The sequence below is a fragment of the Gambusia affinis genome, linkage group LG11 (assembly GCF_019740435.1).
Source record: "Gambusia affinis linkage group LG11, SWU_Gaff_1.0, whole genome shotgun sequence".
Lineage (NCBI taxonomy): Eukaryota > Metazoa > Chordata > Actinopteri > Cyprinodontiformes > Poeciliidae > Gambusia > Gambusia affinis.
Genome location: NC_057878.1, coordinates 27,340,222 through 27,349,336, shown reverse-complemented (window position 1 = coordinate 27,349,336; position 9,115 = coordinate 27,340,222). Strand labels below are relative to the sequence as shown.

Below are 9,115 nucleotides of genomic sequence, written 5' to 3'. Positions count from 1 at the left end.
TTTGAAGATTAATCTCAGAAATTTTCTGGGAAAAAGCCAAAAATTTTCCACTTTTGAAACCCATAAATTTCCAAGATTTTTTAAAGAAAATTTCTATGTACAATGACCATAATACGCCGTCGTAGTGAAACGACAAGTCCATTTTAAATGTACTTTTTTCTCCTGTAATGCTTTTGCAGTTGGAAACACAACTTCCTCATTTCAATCATGTGACGGCGGAAGAGAGTTTTTACCTCTGCGAAGACTGCGCAAGCTAACGGCGCACTCCCGCCATTTTTTCTCTGAAACAGCGTAAGTGCGGTTCGTGAATGGGCTGAACTGTAGTTCCCGAACGTAACCTCTACGCAGGATTTTTTTGGTACCGAGCGGAGAGGAGATGCACACGGCACTCGAGTGAGGTAAAGCGTTTGTTTTCATTCACTCCCCCAACATGGACTCTGGTAGCCGGAGTCACTGAGCTCTGTTAGGCACATTTGGAGCGAAACAGAGGGCCGTAAATGACTCGCTATTCCCCGCGGACACCGGGTTGATTCCCCGGCGGTCGTATGCTAGCTAGCGTTAGCTGTTTTAGCTGTTGTTGGTGAAGGTTAGCGTTAGCATGAGGCGAGCCATGAGGTTTGCTGCTTCCTTTCGTTCATAGGAAGCTGAGAAACTAACCGGTGATGAAGATGAGGTCAAATATTACTATTTATCTGTGTTTATGTTACTCTGCGTCCGCTGTAATTCTGTGTTTTATCTACTAGGATGTGTGGGAGTGTTTTTTTAGTTTGAAGCGGAAGAGATTTGCTCAGGTATGCGCACCACGTGTCGCTCCTCTGTTGGTCCATTGATTATTGATTGGCCGAGTTGATTGGAGGGAATGCCTGCAGTTGGTTTACTGTGATTTCTCTGTCATGTTTCGCTGGGACAAACCATCCGAACTGGTTTGTGTTCATTGAACCGATGGAGCTCCACCTCCCGATAAATACACCGTCACAGTGCAGAGGAGGCGCCAGTGGCGGAGTTCAGACGCTATTAAAGCTCAATGTTCCGACATAATAGTAATAAATATTTAAATGAATAAAAATAACAAACAAACAAAAACACGTCAGTGAGTCGACTATAACTGAGATTGTACAATATGTATACAAATAAACAGACATTAAAACTATATATATATATATATATATATATATATATATATATATATATATATAAAAATGTATTCATGTATATCTATTGCATAAACATAAATTAGTAATATAGCAGCATATGTATATATGTGTGTGTGTGCGTGCATGTATGTGAGAGAGGTTTTATATATATATATAACTAATTTCAACCTTTTATTTATATATATATATATATATATATATATATATATATATATATATATATATATATATATATATATATATATCTATATATATATATATATATATCCCCCAGTAGGGACGAAGGGTAATTAGAAAATGGATGGATGAATGGATATATAGATATATAAAATACTGACTAATTCCATTTGCTGAAAGAATAAAACCCTGACAACAGCACTTAAGCTGGGACTGCACAATAAATACAAAATTAAGATCGAAATGATTTTTGTAAATATATGCAACATTACATAAATAATGTAAAAGAGAAGTAATTGCTTTTCTTTTGGTGAATCATAACTAGCCTTTCAGTGAAGGTCAGAGTTTATGTTTCTTCAGTGAGTAAGAGACTGGCCTAAATCGTTCTAATGTTGTGCGGACCTTCAGTGAAGGTGTGATTTCTGCTGGTACTCCTGTGTTTCTGGCATAAATCACACCCTGAAGCACAGCTTGCTAGCTCCATAAAGGGTTTAATTTGATGCTATGCAGTTTCATGGTGTGAGCTCTGGGTTGGTTCAGATCTACATGAACAACCGTGTTGTTGTTTTTTACTGCAGCGTGCTTGTCAGTCGGAACCGTTTCGGATGTTTCTGCTTGGAGGTAGGAATTTCAAAGGAGTGTGTGCAGCTGGGAAATCACTGAGCGTGCAGAGCAACAGCTGCTCACGTATGAACAGCTGCTGGGAGAACGTCTATATATACAGAGAGGCGGATGGAAAGAAAATACAACAATAGATCTGATGTTTCTCTTTGTAGTTTCTCCTGTAATCTTGTTGAGCGGTCCCCAAGAAAAAGTTTGAATTCAATCCAATAATCTCAACTGCAACAATAACAACATTTTGCTAGATGCTAAATTGTCCCAGTAATTGTTGCAATAAACGATAATATTGTTCTTTTGAGACCATTTTCAACTATTATGGAACTGGAAGATATTTTATATAACGTGAGGAAAATACAAAATTTATAACATTTTTGTACATTATTGGCTTAATTGCTTCTCTTAATATGTTGTTTTTCATCTAATTGCTTTTTTTTTTTAAATTCACTCCAGTTAACGATTAATTGGTGATTAATTGATCCAGCGTAAATCCTCTTCAGTCAATTTTAACTTGTTCACTTGGTAAAAATGGGCGACGGTGTCGATAGTTTTAAAAGAAAACTACTCACTATTCAGATTGATTTTAAGAAAATGTGACAAAACTTAAAGAAAGGGCTCAGATTTTTTTCATTCCAGATTTTAATAATTTTTTTTGCTCTCGTTTTCTGAAAATAAAATATTTTCAAAAAAAATTTTTTTTTTCCTCCTAAAGTTACTTTTGTTTGCCTTGAAAGTTCGGTTAATTTGGGGGAAGTTGCCGATTATCTTAATAATCGATTAATCGTGATTAATCATTTGAGCCTTAATCTCAGCTGTAACCAGCGTCAGGACGGTGAATAATTCAAATCTTTCCTCACATCCTGCTTTGCTGAGTTCCCTCTGAACTTGCAAGAGTTGGGCTCTGCTTGCAGCTTTTCACTGATGTAAAATGGATGAGCTGAAGGTTTGCTTCAGTTCTCGCTCACTTCCTGCTAAGGCGTCTGACAAGGCAACCGAACCCGGAGTTTTACACGTAGCAAACCTCCAACACCAAACTTGCGTCTGTGCCTGCCTACTGACAGCTCTTCTTACACGAGTAAAGCCTGTTCCTTGTTCTGAAATGCCACCAAGCTTTGAATAATAGATCTGTGTTGTTTCAGGAGGAATGGATTCATATTTAAAAATGAAACGTCTTGTGTAAATGAGACTCTGTGCAGTGTGAAAGGAAAACTCCCATATCTCACTTTAGCATTGCTTTCAGTTCCTGTAGATTTATGCTACAGTTCGCATTATTGCTTTTGGTAATTGTTATCACAGAAAGATTTACAGTGTATTCACACCAGCTCTGGTTAGTCCACTTTAATCCAACTCCAGTCCATTTGTCTAGAAAGTCTGGTTCAGTTGGGGAGGCGTGAATAAAGTGAACTCTTGGGAGAAATGGCTCGTGATCTTTAACCCAAAGACAAAAGGGAAATATGACGCCACTCCATTTTGTTTACACTTTGTGAATAAGGAAGTTGCGCTCAGTGTGTTCTTCAGAGGCTTTTGTGTAGTTTCCTTCAGAGGTTCTTGGTGCAGCGCCCCCATAGGCAAGGAGGGGAACAGGTTGCTCAAAGGCTTTGGTTCATTTGACAAAGTGCAGTGAGAAAGAAAACCACAGCAGCTGAAAATGTAAAAAATGTTGCAGCTTTGGGCCCTAATCAAAACGAGTTTACAGGGGTACCAGTATTGTCATGACTTATATCACCCATTTAAAGAGTTGCTGTTGATGGGACAGATCTCTGGTTGCAGTCAATCAGACTGAGCCTTCTGATTTATTGTACTTCCGTTGCAAACATGAGCAAAACTTTGTCAAAAAAAAAAGACAATTTCGCAGTTGCAGTGTTTCCATTAAATAAGAAACAATTAAAATCAGATTAAAATCATGCCACCATGACTACTTTCTGTTATCTTTATCTTTGATATAATTGGTTGTTGGCAAGCACTGCTAATCCTCTTCATTTGCTTCAACTCCTTTTCGATTCTCCTTCCGGCTGTATGGTTAGAGATGTTGGAGTAGGGGATATGATGCTTGCCCGTTGTGATTGATGGAAGACATGACATATTTTATTTAAAATGGGTTACAGTTGTTACTTTCATGTCATCATTTTTAAAACCTTTTTATGATTTATTTAAATTTTTCTGTTTCCAGAAAGAAATAATTATCAAACATAAAACTGTAAATGGTTTTAAAAACAACAAATAGGAGATAGTTTCTGATCTATACATGGTTAAAATGATACATATACACTCAAAAACATAACTCTGGATGAACATAAAAAATCATGGAACCTGATTACTTTGCTATATTTCAACACTATGTAATTCTGTTACTCCAATTTAAAGCAAATTTGTTGGCTCAACTTAACTTTTAAGGTTGAATCAACTCATTTATTATAGTTGGACCCAATGTAATTTAATAGAGCCAGCACAACGATGTTTTGGACCAAATAATTGACTTCACTTGATTAAGATTAATCAAGTTGGTTTAGTTGAAACCAACTTATTTTACAGTGATACCTTCACACTACTTATTACGTTGATCCAACTCATGAAAGTTAAGTTAGCTCAACAAACATGCTTCATGCTGAAAGAAAGATATTTAATCGTGTGAAAATCCTTTCCTTGATTGAATTACGTTACTTCAAAGTCAATTTTTTAAAGTTACATTAAGTGTTTTAAGGACTGGGTGAAAGGGTAGAAAGAAAACTCAACAATTAGAAAAGGTACAACAGAACTGTATTTTGTTATGGATTTTCTTTTCCATGTGCACTTCACTACAAAAGGTATGAACTATTGCCATATGACAGCCCATTTGAACATGCATTTAAACCAGCTTAAATTAATAGTTTAAACAAAACCTTTAAAGTCGGTGTTAAATTAGTAACAAGAAACTTCAAAATAGTTCAGCCTATTTTGAACAGTTCTTAAGTGCCAATAGTTCCCTGCAGAGGAAAACAATAACAGCACAAAAAACAGCTGAGTTGAACATTGATGCTGGAAATGCTCACATTCCTAGATTTACACAAACATCTGTAGTTTAATGTGTAACTAAAAAACAACAAAAGGTTAAAGTTTTGTTTTTCCAGCCAAAACTGGGCTGTGTTGATCACTGTTTAGCATAGAAATAAAATCCCTAACAAAATAAAAAGTGTCAGTAAATTTGCTCTTCAACTGGAACAATTTAAATCTTGTTTTCGGCTGCAGTCTTTAAGGACTGATTGGTCTTATGAAGCTTTCCTCAAGTTTGGAAAACCATATAGCAAGTTTGTTTTGAGAACTTGTGCTTTGTCGGATAGTTTGTTTCCATCCAATTCCAGAACAATTTTCTGCAGAACCTCAAAAGTAAACTTGAGCTCCTGAGGGTAGCTCAAGTTTAGTGAATAGATAAGACCCAGCAACATCACCACCGCAAAAGATACATTCTCCAAGTTGTTCATCACTTCCATCCCCTTCGGGAAAAACCCAACATCCACATGGGCATCGCCAGGCTCTGCACCTTCTGGTCGAATAACGGAGATTCACAACACCGTCTCTGCTGTGGCCATTTGTGCACCTTGGTCAACGTCCTATGGGAGTCAGGGTGGGATATGATATTGGGGGGGAGAGATTTCACATCTCATTAAATAAAAAATTTACGTTAAAATTGTTTGGCTGGCTCAGGGTAAAATACTTCCAACAACAAAGGTCCATGAAGGACCTGTCTGTTAATTGTTCATCAAATTAACTAGATGCACGCCAGGAATCTACGCGCTTCTCTTAAAAAACCACCCTTGAAGTTTTCCCAGGCGTTAAACGGTTATGTCGCGGGATCTTCCGTAATCTCGCTAACATCTCGCGTGATCTCCGGATCTCACTAGACGGCAGGAAATCAATCTGATTAAATTGAATCACGTTATCTCAACTTGAATACATTTTATTAATGCTAGGTTGTTGAGTTTTATGTTTATCTGACATGATTTTATCATGTTTGCCTTTGAAACACAAAATTATTTTGTTAAGACATGTTATCTCTTTGTAAATGCAATGACCATCTCCATAAATTTTTTTGACACAAGCAGAAAATGGTGCAAATGGTAGAGAAACGCTGATTAATTGCCAGCTAACCATCACTTCATGTGATATTAGCACATGTTAGCCACTGACTTGAGTAAATCAATTACATAGAAACATGACCAAATATGTTGCCAGGAAAATTTAGTCTTCTCATAACTGCCGGTGGAGTTTTCCTGGGCACACAAAACTATTATCTCACGTGATTTCCCATGATCTCACGTGATTTCCCATGATCTCACGTGATTTCCCATGATCTCACGTGATTTCCCATGATCTCACGTGATTTCGCTCGTCTTCAGCACAAGATCAGTCTGATTAACATGATTAATTTTCATAAACGTTAAATTGTTGAATTTCTTGTTTTTCCAACATGATTTTATCACGTTTTCATTTGAAACATGAAATTATTGTGTTAAATGTACAAGATATTCTTTTGTTAATGTAATAACCCCCAAAATTATTTTTTTTGAGTGTAAGGCTTGAAATGAATATTTATATTAATCTGAATCTGTTAAGTGGTTCTGAAGATTTTAGATCAGGGTCTTGGGAGACTTTACTAGCAAAATTGTAACTACTTTATTAAAATATCGTAACATTTTTCAGGTAAAACCCCCAGAAAACTACGGACGATTCTGGGTGGGAAAAAGCAGGAGGAACCGTCCACATTCGCCAACCTCTCCCCAGATCAGAGGACAGTTTCTGTTCGTGGACTCTAGAAAACAACATTAAAGCCCTTTAGCTGAATTTATTTAGTTTTTCTCTAGTTATACAGACCACTAAAAGCATTTTTACACTCCGTGTCACATTCACCTCGAACTGCAAATATTATTATTACCGCCTTGGCAGGAATCTCCACAGCCGTAAACGTAAAAGTTCAGACTGCTCTCTATTAATAAAACATACACACTAATATTTCATTTAAATTCTGAGGTTTTACATCAGGCTAAAGCAAAGAAAAACATCTTCATATTTCTGTTAAAACAAAGTGAATAAAACATTTGGTGAATAAATTTAAGCTAGGAAATTGCATTGCAAATAACTTTTACTTTCTTTTTCTGTGGTTAACAATGTTTTTTAGATACAATTGCAAATCTTAACACACTTTGGTTTTCAACAGTTTGTTTGTTGCACTTTGGAGGCATGTTCACTAAATTAACACAAACTTTGTGTGTTAATTTAGGGGTAGAAAACAACTGGATATCAGGGCCATTGCAGCTAGAAAAAATGAGCTAATTTTTGGATTACGTCCAGACATTTTCTAGGAAAAAAACATGGAAATTTCTGATTTCCAAAAGTCAGAAATTTTCAAGAAAAAACCTGAGTTTAATTACTTGAAAAAAATGTACTTTTTGACTTTTGAAACCCAGGTTTCCAAAAGTAGAAAATTTTCACCCTTAGAAAATTTCTGAATATTTTGGCAGAAATTTACTGGCCCTAATAAATTGTCAAACAGAAGATTAGTCAGGATAATTTCCTTTGATTTGAGAAATTCCTATAAATCCCAGTAGAACTTGATATTTTGAGTAATTAAAACAAGGAGTTTTGTTACAGGATGAAACAGTTTGACGTGTGCTTTTACATGAAATAACCGTAAAGTGTTCATCAGTATTTACTGCCTCAGCTATAAACACCTACAGGACTGAATGAAGCAGCGATTCCTTTGTAAAGCAGGAAAATACCTCAGTTTAAAGACATAAATCTTAACAAGTACCACGCTGTGACTGGGAGTGCTGGAAGCACTGGGAACCAGCATCTGGGTTCAGCAAACACAGATGGGACCCCATGAGTTCATCTGTTGCTCTCGCACTCCTGTTTGCTGCGGCTCCACATTTGGCTCACAGTAAGCTGATTAAGAATAGATATGTGGGTATAGAACAGCTTCCCAGATGGGTTTGTGGTGCTTTTTGCTTATTGATTGCAGCAATATGATCCAATATTGGAGAATTTATCAGAATTGAGCCAGGACTGTTATGAGATTATAATGATCTTCAGCAAAAATATCATTTTTTTCATACTTTTAAGCAGAATAGGAACACAAATTTCTACTTCTGCCTATTTTATCTTTAGCATCTATTGATTGTTTCTTGATTTTCATACACAAATTTGATCAGAAAACAAAATTCTTGATTTCCTGATGCAGTTGGTGATATCTTCATCAGAGGGATAGGTGGCGCTCTTTTAGTTTTCACATCCTGACAGTCTATTTGTTTTATGGGTTTTCTCATTGAGAGAGCAAGATAAAAGTGTAGTCAGCTTTCAGCCAGCTGACTAGCAGTGAGTAGCTGCAGGTGAAAGAGGGTGTCCAATTTAAAAAAGCTAAAGTATTGTGAAGGTTTTTAAACCAGAGCTTTTAAAAACTTGATTAACCAATCGAACTGTAGATGATCTAATGATTTTGGGTTCTTGTTTGACCAAAACTCTCCCCAGTTTCCTGAAAATAAGAGATTATGATCCCACATATTAACAAAAATACTCAAATTGTCACTGTGTTTCAAAAGGAAAACAAAACTTTGATAAATTAAAGACACTGTTGTCTTAATATCTGGTTAAAACCTGTATTTTAATGAGTCAAACCCAGTTTAAAATCAGTGTTGGTGACAGCAGCTGGTTCCTAATGAGCTCACTGCTAACAGAGCTGTTTGGTATATTTGTTGTTCTGCTGCTAATGGTCCCAATCTGCTCTCCATGTAACACCATCCCACACTAATGCTGCTTATGAGACAGTCATTTATGCAGCTGCACAGTGAGGCAGTGTGATATTTATATCTGCAAGGCTTTATGGGTAATACTCCAAATGGTCAGGTCAAAGCCACCGATTCGGTTTGAGATGGCTGCATGCAGCGGAAGCAGCTTCAGGTGAGTCAACCTGTTTCACTTTGAGTTAAAGTTGAGATCACTGCTGCAGCCATCTTCTGTTTTTATTTAGAAGAAACCTTTATATTCTGATGTCTGGAAAATACACAAACATTAGGAAGTGAATGTTTGTTCTGGTCTTTATTGGGCGTTTGAGTCTGCATTGAAGTTGGCAAAAATCACATTTGGAGTTCCACAAGGCCCCTTATGGGGGCTACTTTCATTTATATACAGCTATT

The 9,115-nt window shown here is 36.5% G+C and overlaps 1 protein-coding gene across 1 annotated transcript in view; it reads left to right on the top strand.

Moving 5' to 3' along the window:
- Nucleotides 1-255: 255 nt before the first annotated feature.
- The window catches only part of slc39a10 (solute carrier family 39 member 10), a 33,010-nt gene continuing 24,150 nt past the window's right edge, over nucleotides 256-9,115 (top strand). The window contains exon 1 of the mRNA XM_044132527.1: nucleotides 256-398. The gene's annotated coding sequence lies outside the window, so the exon portion shown is untranslated. The remainder of the gene's footprint in view (nucleotides 399-9,115) is intronic.